The sequence below is a fragment of the Scomber scombrus genome, chromosome 9 (assembly GCF_963691925.1).
Source record: "Scomber scombrus chromosome 9, fScoSco1.1, whole genome shotgun sequence".
NCBI lineage: Eukaryota > Metazoa > Chordata > Actinopteri > Scombriformes > Scombridae > Scomber > Scomber scombrus.
In genome coordinates, this window is record NC_084978.1 from 2,375,426 (window position 1) to 2,388,388 (window position 12,963).

Sequence of the window (12,963 nt, forward strand, 5' to 3'; positions counted from 1 at the left end):
AAGGGAGGAAGGAAGATGGATGGAAGGGAGGAAGGAAGGATGCAAGGGAGGAAGAAGGAAGGGAAGGAGGAAGGAAGGAAGGTAGGAGGGAGGGAGGAAAGAAGGAAGGGAGGAAGGGAAAAAGACGGAAGGATGGAAGGGAGGAAGAAGGAAGGAAAGGAGGTAGGAAGGAAGGAAAGGGAGGAAAGGAAGGGAGGAAGGAAGGAAGAAGAAAGGAAGGGGGAGAGAGGAAGGGAGGAAGGAAAGGGAAAGGAGGGAGAGAGGAAGGAAGAAAGAAGGAAAGGAGGGAGGGAGGGAGGAAGGAGGGAAGGAAGGGGGGAAAGAAGGAAGGAAGGAGGGAGGAAGGAAGGGAGGAAGGAAAGGAATGTAGGAGGGAGGGAGGGAGGAAAGAAGGAATGGGGAGGGAGGGAGAAAGGAAAAGATGAAGGAAGAAGGAAGGAAAGGAGGGAGGAAGGAAGGGAGGAAATGAAAGGAAGGACAGATGGAAGGAAGGAAGGAAGGGAGGAAAGAAGAAACAGTCAAAACAGACGGGGTCAATTTGACCCGGGTGGACGACACAAAGGTTAAAACCAGACAGACGACTATGCGTAGGAGCAGTGTTATCTGGTGGCAGTGTGAGGCTCAAAGAGAGAATCAAAAGATGGATAAAAGCTGAGGTCCAAATTTGTTCTTTATCCTATAGATTAATCATAGTGGAGTAAATTTGAAAAAAAAAAAAAAACTGGCCAGATGGTGATGTCAGATAAATGAGCCCTTCATCAAGAGGGTTTATTATGCTGTGAGCATATTTAACAATGGTGCAAGAAGACAGTCTGTCTGTTAAGCCCCTCGTGGGATTTTATGATATCATCAAGTGATCACAATTAATTCAGTGGGGAGACATAAATATCTGTACTGAAATGTCTGCTTTTTATAGAGGGGAAGTCCTCTGGGGAGCATGAATATCTGCACAGAATTTCATGCAAAACCATCCAGTTGTTGAGATATTTCAGTTGCTTCAGTTTCTTTTACAGCTGATTCACCTGCAGATCATTTTCTCCACTAATCCATTTGACTGTTCCTTCTTTCCTCCCTTCCTTCCTTCCGTCTGTCCTTCCTCCTTCTCTCCTTCTTTCCTTCCTCCATCCCCCTTTCTTCCTTCCTTCTTCCCTCCCTCTTTCTTTACATCCCTCCTTCCTTCCTCACTTCCTTCTCTCCTCCCTCCCTCCTCCTGTCTCTTTCCTCCCCATTACCTTCCTTCTTTCCTCTGTCCTTCTTTCCTTCCTTCCTTCCTCCCTTCCTCTTTTCCTTTCTCCCTCCCTCTCTCCTTCCTTATTTTCTCCCTTCCTTCCTCCCTCCTTTTCTTCCTTCTGCTCCCTTGCATCCTTCCTTCCTCCCTCTGCTCCCTTGCATCCTTCCTTCCTCCCTCATTTTCTTTCTTTCCTTCCTTCGTCCTGCCTTCCTTCCTCCCTCCTTTCCTTCCTTCCTTCCTCTTTTCCTCCTTACTCCTTTCCTTCCTCCCTTCCTTCTCTCCTTACTTCCTTCCTCTTTTCCTCCTTACTCCCTTCCTTCCTTCAACAGGAGGGTTAATGTTCATTTTAGCTTCTGACTGATGTTTTAAGACACAGTTGAACATTTTTGAACCTGTCCTTTAATTGATTGCTGCTTTTAAAAGTTGCTGTGAAAGTTTAATTCAGACTTAAACTTAATATTAATCATAAAAACAGCTGTTAGCAATTAAATATTCCTCATTTATAGCTCACTTGAGGTTTATCATGAGCCACTTTTCAGCACCTTCCTTATTTCCTCCCTTCCCTCCTTTTCTTCCTTCTGCTCCCTTGCATCCTTCCTTCCTCCCTCTGCTCCCTTGCATCCTTCCTTCCTCCCTCCTTTCCTTCCTTCCTTCCTCTTTTCCTCCTTACTCCTTTCCTTCCTCCCGTCCTTCTCTCCTTACTTCCTTCCTCTTTTCCTCATTACTCCCTTCCTTCCTTCCTTCCTTCCTTCCTCCCTTACTTCCTTCCTTCCTTCTTTCCTCCCTTACTTCCTTCTTTCCTCCCTTCCTCCTGTCCTTCCTTGACCTGAGGACAACAGGAGGATTAATGTTCATTTTAGCTTCTGACTGATGTTTTAATACTTAAGATCCTTTAATTGATTGCTGCTTTTAAAAGCTGCTGTGAAAGTTTAATTCAGACTTAAACTCAATATTAATGATAAAAACAGCTGTTAGCAATTAAATATTCCTCATTTATAGCTCACTTGAGGTTTATCATGAGCCACTTTTCAGTTTTTTGGTGTGTTTTTAACTACAAACATCTAATAGCATAGTTAACTATTTTTAACTAACTACACCAAAACATCCAAATATCATGTTTCAGCTTTTTTATAATGAAAGATTGATGAGGAACTAGAGTTTAAAACTGAAAAAAACTCACTTTATGAAGAAGGTTGAACTGAAATATATATAATCTGTCCTCGCTCTGACTGAGAACTCTGAATCTGTCTCAGTGTTATTCATGCTCAATTTCATTTGAATACATTATTAATGAATAGTAACTGACCGATGCCTCGACCTGAATACTCATCAATAACTGAGAGCTCTCTTAAGACATTTCTTATTTATGTTGAGACCAAGATCCTCAAGAGCGTCCTTGATTCCACTTAAACTGTGTTTTCTTTTTTTTTCATAGACTGTGTCATGAATCCTGTCTGACCTCCGTGTCTTCATCCTTCATTCATTCAGGCTAGTCATTTGTTTTTATGGTTATTTATTCACCTGTCGTGCTCTGCTATCACTTCAATCACCTGGTTTTCCCGCCCATTTCCTCACCTGCAGCTCATTCTCTTGTTTAGTCTCTGTCAGTAACACAAACATATTTATTTATTTATTATAACTTTCAAATATGCAAAAAATAACAACTGACCTGACATATAACACATTATTAAGGAGGGGTTTATATAGAGAAAAGCCTACACAGACATACAATTAACTCTATATCCCTTCCTTCTTTCCTTCTTTCCTCTGTCCTTCTTTCCTTCCTCCCTCCCTCCCTCCCTCCCTCCTTCTCTCTTTCTTTCCTCCCCCCTACCTTCCTCCCTTCCTTCTTTCCTCTGTCCTTCTTTCCTTCATTCCTCCCTTCCTCTTTTCCTTTCTCCCTCCCTCCCTCCTTCCTTCTTTCCTCCCTTCCTCCCTTCTTTCATTCATCTGTCCTTCTTTCCTTCATTCCTTCCTCCCTTCCTCTTTTCCTTTCTCCCTCCTTTCCTTCCTTCCCCCCCTTCCTTGCTTCTTCCATCCTCCCTTCCTTCCTTCCTCCATCCCTCCTTTCCTTCATTCTTCCTCCCTTCCATCCTTCCTCCCTCCCTCCTTCCTTCTTTACTCCCTCCCTCCTACCTTCCTTCCTTCTTTCCTCCGTCCTTCCTTCTTTCCTTTTCTTCCTCCCTTCCTTCTTTCCTTTCCTTCCTTCCTTTCCTCCCTTCCTTCCTTCCTCCCTCCTTTCCTTCCTTCCTTCCTTCCCTCCTTCCATCCATCCTCCCTTCCTTCCTTCTTCCATCCCTCCTTTCCTTCCTTCTTCCTCCCTTCCTTCCTTTCCTTCCTCCATTCCTTCTTTCCTTTCCTCCTTTCCTCCCTCCCTTCCTTCCTTCTTCCATCCTCCCTTCCTTCCTTCCTCCATCCCTCCTTTCCTTCCTTCTTCCTCCCTTCCATCCTTCCTCCCTCCCTTCCTTCCTTGACTCGAGGACAACATTAGGGTTAAATGTAAGCTAACAGTGTGAAAGGACTGTTGCTGCTAACATGTGACCTCTTCAGTCTCTCCGCTCCATCTCCATTATACTTCCTCACCAGATTGTCTTTTCAAGCTTTTATTATCCGATTCCCGAACGTTCCCTCGTCTGTTTGCCGGGATTGATTTTCTGCTTCTGACCATTTCCTTTTTTTTTTTTTTTACTGGAATAAACCTTTTGATTTCTTACATGCTCGTTTTCTGTGTCCTGTTTCTATGATTTCTTACCTGTTCGTTGCCAGAAATCCCATTTTCTGCTTTACTCTCACAAAAAAAAAAAAAAAAAACCCACAATGCACCACACTGATGTATTTTAACCACAGTAAATGACATTATTTCTATAGTCAGCTGGGAATGAACTGTTATACGCTGACGATCAATAACCATCACGTCAGAAAAGACTCTGTATCTGCGGTGTTATTCTTCCTTCAGCGCCGGTGTCATGTTGTCATTGTTGTTTCTTGCTGGCATGAAATCGTTTTGCTGTTTAAACTGCACAGTCTGGAAATGTAACATGTGTGCTGAACGCTGCAGAGAGAGACGCTGAATCCAATCTGAACACATGTTCAAGTGTTAACTGGGTAAATTATTAAATCTACTATCCTGTGTTCCATCAAATATAACACAACCTCATATTTTCCAACACGTTTTTTTTAGTAAGTTTTCCACCATGTTAGCGATGTGGCAGAAGTGGAAGAAAGAAGAGTGAACATGTTTACTCCATTTTTATCTGCATTTCATTGGCTCCCAGTATCTTTTAGAGTAGATTTTAACCTTTGTGTCGTCCTCCCGGGTCAAATTGACCCCGTCTGTTTTGACTGTTCCTTCTTTCCTCCCTTCCTTCCTTCCTTCCTTCCTTCCTTCCTTCCTTCCGTCTGTCCTTCCTCCCTCCCTCCTTCCCTCTTTCCTTCCTCCCTCATTCTTTCCTTCCTTCCTTTCCTTCCTCCCTCCCTCCTTCTTTCCTTCCTTCCATCCTTCCTTCCTTCCTTCCTTCCTTCCTTCCTTCCTCCCTTCCTCCCTTCCTTCCTTCCATCTGTCCTTCCTCCCTCCCTCCTTCCCTCTTTCCTTCCTCCCTCATTCTTTCCTTCCTTCCATCCTTCCTTCCTTCCTTTCCTTCCTCCCTCCCTCCTTCTTTCCTTCCTTCATTCCTTCCTTCCTTCCTTCCTTCCTTCCTCCCTCCTTCTTTCCTCCCTCCCTCCTTCTCTCTTTCTTTCCTCCCACCTACCTTCCTCACTTCCTTCTTTCCTTCCTTCCTCCCTTCCTATTTTCCTTTCTCCCTCCCTCCTTCCTAACAAAGCAAATATAAAGTAACATATCTTACTTGTATATGAACAAAAATCAGGCGTCATTCAGATTGGTTGTTTCTATTTGTTTTCTGAAAATCTGCATTCAGCATTATAATTTATGATCTTTTGGCAAATGAGCAACACAAACTAGAAGTTAATGACACTCAATAAAACATCTGCACAGTTTTCTCTTCAATAATCTAAAATGAGTCCAGTATTTGCCTTCAGTCAGCTGTTTTAGATATTAATAACGTAGATTTACATAACTTTGGTATTTACATTTAGATCACATGTTGTAGCTTTTAACTCAGTTTGATGCTGCAAGAAAAAATCAAATACAACATTTTTTAAAACACACACACACACACACACACACACACACACACACACACACACACACACACACACACACACACACACACACACACATTTATGGAGGCCTTTTTTTCCCTTTTCTGGGACACCACTAACAATATGGCTGTCAGGATGATTGACAGCTCTCTGTGTGGTGGATTGAGGCATCAGGTGACACTCTGAGACAAGCTGACAGCGTGTGTGTGTGTGTGTGTGTGTGTGTGTGTGTGTGTGTGTGTGTGTGTGTGTGTGTGTGTGTGTGTGTGTGTGTGTGTGTGTGTGTGTGTGTGTGTGTGTGTGTGATATCATCAACGGGTGTCAGGAGTTGACATGTCGAGACGTGCTGACAGTGTGACATGCTGCTGCACCGCTGTGGCCTCTGAGTGTTTGCTGGTTACATCATCTCGCTGATTCTGTGTTTTTATTGGGAATCCGAAGCTTTGAACGCATGAAACTAAAACACAAGCAGCTTTTTAACTGCTGCAATACTGACTTCATCTCCCAGGATTCTCAATTTTAAGGTACTTGAGTATTGCTACTTTATACTTTCTACTCCACTACATTTATTTAACAGCTTTAGTTACTTTTCAGACGGAGATTTGACACAATGGATAATATAACAAGCTTTTAAAATACAACACATTGTTAAAGATGAAACCAAAAAGCAGTGTGTAATCATCTCACCACCCCTCACATTTATCTGCTGACCCTTTGGAGCGGCCCCACCCTTAGGTTGGGAACCACTGGACTAAACTAGCTAACTGTATATAAAGTAGTGTAAACTAGCTCCACCTCCAGCAGCTACAACAGTAACATGCTGCTCTAACACTGATGCTTCACTATTAATAATCTAATGATGTCATAATAATAATATATCAGTCAGAGGACCAAACCACTACTTTACTGTAATACTGCATACTACATCGCTCATAATACTGCAGTACTTTTACTGTAATACTGCATACTACATCACTCATAATACTGCAGTACTTTTACTGTAATACTGCATACTACATCACTCATAATACTGCAGTACTTTTACTGTAATACTGCATACTACATAACTATAATACTGCAGTACTTTTACTGTAATACTGCATACTACATCACTCATAATACTGCAGTACTTTTACTGTAATACTGCATACTACATCACTATAATACTGCAGTACTTTTACTGTAATACTGCATACTACATCGCTCATAATACTGCAGTACTTTTACTGTAATACTGCATACTACATCACTCATAATACTGCAGTACTTTTACTGTAATACTGCATACTACATCACTCATAATACTGCAGTACTTTTACTGTAATACTGCATACTACATCACTCATAATACTGCAGTACTTTTACTGTAATACTGCATACTACATCACTCATAATACTGCAGTACTTTTACTGTGATACTGCATAGTACATCACTATAATACTGCAGTACTTTTACTGTAATACTGCATACTACATCGCTCATAATACTGCAGTACTTTTACTGTGATACTGCATAGTACATCACTCATAATACTGCAGTACTTTTACCGTAATACTGCATACTACATCTCTCGTAATACTGCAGTACTTTTACTGTAATACTGCATACTACATCACTCATGATACCGCAGTACTTTTACTGTGATACTGCATACTACATCACTCATAATACTGCAGTACTTTTACTGTAATACTGCATACTACATCACTATAATACTGCAGTACTTTTACTGTAATACTGCATACTACATCGCTCATAATACTGCAGTACTTTTACTGTAATACTGCATACTACATCGCTCATAATACTGCAGTACTTTTACTGTAATACTGCATACTACATCGCTCATAATACTGCAGTACTTTTACTGTAATACTGCATACTACATCACTCATAATACTGCAGTACTTTTACTGTAATACTGCATACTACATCGCTCATAATACTGCAGTACTTTTACTGTAATACTGCATACTACATCACTCATAATACTGCAGTACTTTTACTGTAATACTGCATACTACATCACTATAATACTGCAGTACTTTTACTGTAATACTGCATACTACATCACTCATAATACTGCAGTACTTTTACTGTAATACTGCATACTACATCGCTCATAATACTGCAGTACTTTTACTGTAATACTGCATACTACATCGCTCATAATACTGCAGTACTTTTACTGTAATACTGCATACTACATCACTCATAATACTGCAGTACTTTTACTGTAATACTGCATACTACATCACTCATAATACTGCAGTACTTTTACTGTAATACTGCATACTACATCGCTCATAATACTGCAGTACTTTTACTGTAATACTGCATACTACATCGCTCATAATACTGCAGTACTTTTACTGTAATACTGCATACTACATCACTCATAATACTGCAGTATGTGATGTAATCAATACAGAACTTTCTTTAGAACAGGTGTACTATGTTCTCTCCTCCAGACTATTTTCAGTCATATTTTCAGTCTGCACAGAAAGCTAAAAGACATTTTCACTCACAGGAAACTAGCTTTTACCATCTCTCCCATGTGCCTTGAATGCAGCAAGAGCCACAGCTGGACGAGATGCGAGGAGGGCATGATGGGAGATGGAGGCCTCTCTGCCCGCGGCCGTGTTAGAGCACAGGTCTGTAGTCCCATTCCCACGGGCGCTCATTAGAGAGCCGCCACTCAGAAAACACACCTGCCGGCAGCCAATGAGATCGCTGCCCCGCCAACCCACACAGGTCCCGCCTACACAGGAACCAGCGCTAACACAGAGCTAAAACACACACACACACACACACACACACACACACACACACACACACACACACACACACATATATATATATCTCGGGGCTGTGAGCGAGATCTGCTCAGAGTTTGGCTTCCTGGTGCTAATCTGGTTTGTCAGCGAGGTAAAAAACATAATAAAATCTGACTATTACAGACAGACAAGGTGGACATCTTCATCTCTAACGGGAGAGAGAGTCTTCCTCGGTGTGTTTCCAAGTTCAAACAGCTCACGCAACTTCATATTTCAACGTTCAGTCGCCTTCGAGCTGCAGCATCTGCATCGTGGTTGATTCATTCCAGGCTGAAGAAGCACAAGCTGAATGTTTCCCTCGGTATAAAATCACATTTCAAAGTTGTTGTTTTTTTATGTTACATCCCAAAATATTGAGAAATCTTCTTCTACTGTTTTCCCAACGCACAGTCAAAGATAATTAAATCATCTCTGAGGACGATACAACGCGTGTATAAAGATGAAAAAACCTTTTTATTCTTTGCCGTAGAGAAAATTAATCAGCAGCTATTTTTATAATCAATTTAATTGTTTTCAGTCATTTTACAAGATACAATTAATTTAGTCTTTGAATGATCTTGAGGTTGTGAAATGTTGCTTGAGACAAAATAAAACATCATTGAATCTTTTATCTACAGCAAAAAAAAAAGCTGAATATTTGATAGTTTCAGGTTCTCGAATTGGAGAAGTAGCTGCTTTACTTTGTCTTAACCTTTGTCTGTTTTGACTGTTCCTTCTTTCCTTCCTTCGATCCTTCCTTCCTTCCGTCTGTCCTTCCTCCCGCCCTCCTTCTCTCTTTCTTTCCTTCCTCTCTCTTTCCTCCTTTCCTTCATCCATCCCCCTTTGTTCCTTCCTTCTGTCCTTCCTTCCTCCCTCCCTCCTTCTTTCCTTCCCTCCTCCCTTCCTCTTTTCCTTTCCCCCTCCCTCCTTCCTTCCTTCTTTCCTCCGTCCTTCCTTCCTTTCCTTAATCCCTTCCTTCTTGCCTTTCTTTCCTTCCTTCCTCCTTCCTTCCTCCCTTCCTTTCCTTCCTTCCTTCCTTCTTCCTCCCTTCCTTCCTCCTTTCCTTCCTTCTTCCTCCCTTCCTTCCTTCCTTTCTCCCTTCCATCCTTCCTTCCTCCCTTCCTTCCTTGACTCGAGGACAACAGGAGGGTTAAATGATAGTAAATTGAATATCTTTGAGTTTTGGAGCGTTGGTTGACAAAATAAGATATTTGATGACCTTTCATCACATTGAGCTCTAGGAGATTGTGATGGGCATGTTGTCACCGTTTTAATGTTTTATAGACTATAAAAAACTATAAAACTATGAATTAATCAAATATTAATAATAATAATTGTTAGTTGCAGCTCAAGCTCCTGCTGTCCATTCACAGCTTAACCTTTGTGTCGTCCTCCCGGGTCAAATTGACCCCGTCTGTTTTGACTGTTCCTTCTTTCCTCCCTTCCTTCCTTCCGTCTGTCCCTTCTTCCTCTCTCTTTCCTCCCTTCCTTCTTTCCTTCCTCCATCCCCCTTTCTTCTTTCCTTCTGTCATTCTTTCCTTCCCTCCTTCCTTCCTTTCCTTCCTCCCTCCCTCCTTCTCTCTTTCTTTCCTCCCTTCCTTCTTCCCTCTGTCCTCCGTTCCTTCTTTCCTCCCTCCCTCCCTTCCTTCTTTCCTCCGTCTTTCCTTCCTTTCCTTCCTTCTTTCCTTTCCTCCCTTCCTTCATCCCTCCTTTCCTTCCCTCCTTCTTCCTCCCTTCCTTCCTCCCTCCCTCCTTTCCTTCTTCTTCCTCCCTTTCCTTCCTCCCTTCCTTCGTTCCTTTCCTCCCTTCCTTCCTCCCTCCTTTCCTTCCCTCTTTTCCATCCTTCCTTCTTCCTCCCTTCCTTCCTCCCTCCCTCCTTTCCTTCTTCTTCCTCCCTTTCCTTCCTCCCTTCCTTCGTTCCTTTCCTCCCTTCCTTCCTCCCTCCTTTCCTTCCCTCTCTTCCATCCTTCCTTCTTCCATCCTTCCTTCCTTGACTCGAGGACAACAGGAGGGTTAAACGTCTGGTTCACTGAATTTCCACAAAATCAGTAGAAGATGTGATTGAAAGCTTGTTTCCATTCACTGCTGCTGTGTGAATATTATCACATGAACAGCAGATTGTTGCAGAAGAAGAAAACACGATGAGATGACGTCATTAAAAGAGCGTCAGGATGGAAAACATGATGGAAATATGACATTTATTCAGTGAGGTTTAAGTCACGTGATTCATGTGCGTCATGATTCTAATTATTAACTCGTTATCAAGCAGCTGAAGCTCGTCAAGGGCTTTATAATGAGTTAATAATTAGAATCAGGTGTGTTAGAGTGGTGGAGATACATAAAACATGCAATTGACAGATGATTATAAATAAAATACACAATATGCAAATAGATTATAATAGAATAGAAAAGCCTTTATTGTCATTGTAGAAGAATATACAACGAGACTTGGAGTGCTACATCTGAAACAAGTGTTCAGTCGTCAATAACAAACAAACCGATAGGACAGAAAAACATAAACAATCACACTAGGTGTTGGTCCCGGCGGGGGAACAGAGCTATAACACAGAGTTATAAGGACGCTTTGCTCTCACACGCGCAGTCACTCTCTAATGTGAATGTGCTCTTGCTCATTTACTCCAGAGATTACGTCTCATTTGCGGGCGTCAGGGAGCCGCTATCAATATGCGGGAGACTCCCGGAACTTCCGGGAGAGTTGGGATGTCTGCCTCCACCAACGCACACTATAAATATATAGTTTTCTTTTTCCCCGTGGGAGCGGCTGCAGGTGGAAGCCGTGGTCCGCTTTTGTCGGTCATTGTCAGTCGCTACTGTCTGTTTACGGCTATCTCAGTGGATCATGGATGTATTATAATGCCGTGGATCCACAACAGACAACAGACCCTCTTCCAGGTGGGGGTGCGGAAGCGGAAAACAGGCAGGTCGCTTGGCCAATCATATCATTCGGTCCGAATGATATGATTGGCCATGTTGATCAACTATAATGGATTAATTGACTTATTGTTGTAACTCTTAAATCAGATTTTTAAGACTTTCTATCTGTAATCTCTGCAGTCGTATCAGGTTTCATAGCGTTTGCTTTCAGGCACAAACAGCTTACAAGGCCAGGGTTGAAACCTTTCTTCCGATATTTACCTCTTTTTTTTCTTCTTCTTCTGACATTTCTTTTATGTGCAATTTCTTAAAGAGTGCAAATGAGCTTTTATCCAGAGTCCAGGTGGAGTATAACGCTATGAATGATACACTGGTGTCACATGTTTGAGCCTTTCAGCAGAGCAGCAGACAGGTGACTTTACACCTCTGACTCTTAGTCTATGGAGGAAGATTACGATGATGGTGATGATGATGGTGATGATGATGATGATGATGATGATATCTTGCCTCAGCAGGAACCTGTAGGTGTGATGGGGGAAGAGAAGAGTGAATATGAGAGAGAGAGAGAGAGAGAGGGAGACGGAGGTGATGGAGGGAGGAGAGGTCAGAACTCCTTTCATCTCTCCATCTCGACTTCAAAGGTGACATCGACGCTGCTTTGATTCCATCAGCACCTCCTATGTGAGGATGAGGAGGAGGAGGAAGGGCAGAGAAATAGGTAAAAAAAAAAAAAAAGAAGAGTAAGATTAAAGAGACGACAGCATTGATTACTAATGTAAGTATCTATATTGTTTTGGGCTTCATGTGTATATTATAATTCTTAGTTTGTCCTCATTAATCTGCACATTGACATCCACTATAAAGACTGTTTGAAACGCTACCTGAGCTCAATGTGCATAAATAACATTTCATAAAAAGAAAAAGAGGCTCAGATGTTGATGAAAAACAAGCTCTCATCATCTTCTGACTGATCTGATTAAACAGGAAGAATAAAAAAAACACAGAATCAAGTCTGCTGCAGTTGCTTCTACCTGCTCTCTGCTTTCATTTCATTTTAATACATGAAGAAAATTAATGAAAAACAAAGACATGGAGGACTTTGACTGTAATCTTTAATTATATTTTTATTTATAATATATAATATTATACATGTAGTGTAACAATATTATTACATAATATTTGTGTAGGATAACTGGAATTCACAATATATATGTAATTGTAGTCATACATCCTGCAGCTGTACTCAACATAGATATGGGTCAGGGACAAATAAGTGTTGGTAAGATGAGCAATTCAAAAATAATAATAATAAGACAACATATAACATATTTAACCTTTGTGTCGTCCTCCCGGGTCAAATTGACCCCGTCTCTTTTGACTGTTCCTTCTTTCCTTCCTTCCTTCTTATCTCTTTCTTTAATTTTTCCTTCGTTCTTCCCCTCCTGCCCTCTTTCTTTGCTCACTTCCTTCCTTCCTTCCTTCCTCCTTTCCTTCCTCCTTTCCTTCTTTCCTCACTTCCTTCCTTCCTTCCTTCCTCCTTTCCTTCTCTCCTTACTTACTTCTTATTTTCCTCCCTCCCTCCCTCCTTACTCTTTTCCTTCCTTCCTTCCTCCCTTCCTTCATTCCTTCCTCCCTCCCTCCCTCCTTACTCTTTTCCTTCCTTCCTTCCTCCCTTCCTTCATTCCTTCCTTCCTTCCTCCTTTCCTTCTCTCCTTACTTCCTTCTTATTTTCCTCCCTCCCTCCCTCCTTACTCTTTTCCTTCCTTCTTTCCTCCCTCCCTTCCTTCATTCCTTCCTTCCTCCTTCCCTTCCTTCCTTCATTCCTTCCTCCCTTCCTTCCTTTCCTTCCTCCTTTCCTT